Here is a 3,757-nt window from a genome sequence, read left to right on the forward strand (position 1 = left end):
TTTTTTTTCTTATAAAAACCATTATAAAACTATGAGTTTTTACCATTATTCATCTTCTTTCTTGGCTTAAACTGTAACGTCATGAGGCTGGTTCTCAAGTAAATATCCACTAAAGCAAATTCTTCAGGTTATGCTTTCTATACTTCTGCTATCTACTTCCGTAATTCCCTGTAATTATCTTAGCTTTGTTCTTTCTCCTCCTAGTTTCTATGAGACAGGATTTCATCTTTAGCACTGGAACCTTTCCTAGAGCTAGCTTTTGTAGACCAGACTGGCCTCAAACTCAGAGATCCACCTGCCTCTGTTTCCAGAGTGAAGAGTAGTCAGGGTTCCTGCCCTGTGTGCAGTCCAAGGTCCTCCCCCCTCCATCCAGGTCTAGGAAGGTGAGCATCCATACAGGCTAGGCTCCCACAAAGCCAGTACATGCAGTAGGATCAAAACTCAGTGCCATTGTCCTTGGAGCCATTTTAGGGTTGGCAAGAGCCTTGACTCTAGAGGGTTCCCAGGGGTTCAGCCTTATTTTTAAAGTATATTATCATATTACTGTAGGCAGAGGTATTTTGTTTGTTACTGGCAACCCAGATCAGAAATATATATCAAAATTGACCTTAATTTGTATCAATAAGCCAAGATTCATACTAATGCAAAGTATTCATCTCTGTAGCATATCTTCACTTACATGTAAACAAACATTTATTAACAATATTTGGGAGTTTGGGTATAGTTCTTTCCAAACTGCTTCCTGCTTTTTGTTAGCTGAAGTCATCTGGATGCCGAACAGGGGAAGGGGGTGAGTTCACACCAACCTAGACATGTTTCTCACTTGCTCACGGCCCAAATGCCACTGCCTAGGACTCCAACTTTCTTTTCACACCACAATCCCTGCTGTGTTACTCTGCTGGCTGCATGTGGCTCACGACTGGCAGGAATCCACCAAAGACTCCCTCTGTGTATGGAATCCCTTTAGTTGTCCTTAATAGCTGCTCTCATTTTATTAAACAAAGCACATTTATCAGTATCTAAGTAGACAACAGTGTGCAGGGAACCAATGGGGGATGCTGCTCAGAACGTAACGCCACCAATTCTGGGGAAGACATGCAGCTGCCAGAGGAGAAAGATGCTGAAACTTTGCCCAGTAAGACACAGCAATGAGGCAATACACAAATTAATAGAAATGGGTTAATTACGTATAAGAACTAGCTAGAATGATGCTTAAGCTATTGACCAAACAGTATTACAAATAATATAGTTTCTGTGTGATTATTTTGGGTCTGGGTAGCTGGGAACGAATGTGCAGTCTCCACCAAGATATTCGCTAATGTCAACATTGATATTTTATGCTTTAATAGTTTTATTATAAGAGTTTATGTGTTTTCTCTTATGTGTGTAAATATTTACCTATAGGTATGTATGTACATCACATGCATGTCTGGTGCTCCTGGGGTTGAGAAGAAGATGGCAGTAGATTCCCTGGACCGTGAACTATGGATGGCTGTGAACTGGCATATGTATTTTGGGTCCTGAATCCAAGTCTTAGGCAACATCATCCAGTGCTCTTAGCAGATGATCTAACTATTTAGTGTCAGTGAACACTGTCTTCTTGAAGTATCCATCTTTGAGTGTTTACATCTCATGTGGGTCCCTTTCTTCATGTAAAAAAGTTGACTATTTGAATCAAGGGCACAAACTCAAAACATTTAATATGTGTTTCCTTACAGAAAATTCCAAGGTTTCTGGAGGAGTAAGCCAGCACTAAGGAGCTCCCACCCTCTCATCTCTCAAACAGCAACTCCCACAGCCAAGTCTGTAAAAAGTGACCTCATTTGAACTTGGACATGAGTGTGCAGAATAGGAATTGCCTTCACATTTGTTTCTTTCAAATGTGTTCAATAAAGTTATAAAGGAAAAAATTATTACATTGTTTTATCTAATTATGAAGTATTTCATAACACTTTTGCTCTTTAAATTAGTTTCTGATTCAACTGAGAGTCACTCATGTTTGGGTTGATTTACTAAATATTATACAACTGTACATTACTTCAGTGTTTGAAAACATAAATGCTTCCAAATACAGTTTATAATGAATATATTCTGTTGATATATAATAAGTTATACATATGCTACTATGAAGTGACTCTTTTAAAGTCATATTAAAGATATTGATGTACCATCTTATCCTAATTAGAAAAAACTCTCATTTTTCTAAAGGTCTAAATCTGAAAGGTGCAGCACATGCAGTTATAGAATAAACATAACAGTTTCTGTAAAACCCATCCTTACAGGTTTTTGAAGCAATTTCAACTCTTCCATTCCACTGACAACATCAGTGTTTGTCAACATAAGGGCACATTTGAAAGATCTAACAATAAAATTCAACATACTGTAATTTGCTCCAAACCAATTGCTTTAAATAAAGAATTTTTTAAGTATTTTGCTAAAGGCTTACACATCCATCTATCTAGCTTTATAAAAAGAAAACCTTAATCCATAATTCACACTGTAGATTCTTTTGTAATCTCCTATACCTCCAAATATTTCTTGATTGATTTTATTGTTTTCTCTTTCTTTTTCTCTTTTCCCTTTCCCCTATCATTTTTTTTTGTGGGGAAGGGTATTGAGATTGGGTCTTCAAATGTTTTTCTAGTAGCCTAAATCTGTAACACCACACCCCAATTTTTTTCTGAATATGACAACAATGGAATTTGTCCCTTAGGATGACTTTTCTTCTCACATGGGATTTTTATTGAGCATGCAACATTGTTTTATAACATTTTACCAGAGAGGTTTTGTTATAAAAAAAAATTGCAGCCAATTATGTCAGACTCTGTCACTGTCTTATTAGCTAACTTTGTGCTATATTTTAAATTTATCACTTTTTCCAAAATATTACAACATCCTTACTGGGAGTAAATTCTGTCTAAAGAAACTAGCATCTTGTTCATTCTAGAAATCAATTTCTCACCTGTTAAAATTTTAGAACAGGACTGTAATAGCTCGGATACTTCTCCAAAATCAGTCTTTGACTGACTGTAGTTTTCTTGCTACTTCCACTACATCTCTAGTTGTTGTATTCATTTGAATTTTCAACTTCTCAAAGTGAAATGTAGTCAAAGACCATCATACCTATGAATATTTCGAGCATATCCCAGAAATGAGAAATGTGTATGGCATCTAGAATTACAAACCTTTTCTAGAAAGTTTCCCACGTACTTAGGCCGTGTTAATCAGAGGAATCAAAACCTTGTGTCTGTGATAGCTTTAAAAAATTTGCATCTTAAATAAAATGAAAATGAACACCACTCCTTATTCCTTTTATGTTGTAACAGCAAATATGAAAATAGCATTAATCTTGTGTTAAATCTTTTGAATCCTGAATCATTAGGCAGGTCTAATATTTGAAAGAAATCTTTACTTCGGAATAGTATTTGTCAAGAATGGGCTTAAATATTTGGTAAACCTTGTTATAAATAGATGTGCTGCCATGTAGGGATTGTAGTTCCATGTTTGAGCACAACCACAATTGATTTAGCATTGCCCCTAAGAGTGATAAATGAGCATTAGCTTTGACTTACAATCACTAGCTGCAACAACTCCTAACAAAGGAGGTAGGTTGAGACAGACTGTCCTGTATTATTCTGAAGCCAGACATTAGCTTTTCTCTGGCTCTTAAGTATCTTCTTCTTCTTCTTCTTCTTCTTCTTCTTCTTCTTCTTCTTCTTCTTCTTCTTCTTCTTCTTCTTCTTCTTCTTCTTCTTCT

This window comes from Microtus ochrogaster (assembly GCF_000317375.1).
Source record: "Microtus ochrogaster isolate Prairie Vole_2 chromosome 14 unlocalized genomic scaffold, MicOch1.0 chr14_random_1, whole genome shotgun sequence".
Taxonomy (NCBI): Eukaryota; Metazoa; Chordata; class Mammalia; order Rodentia; family Cricetidae; genus Microtus; species Microtus ochrogaster.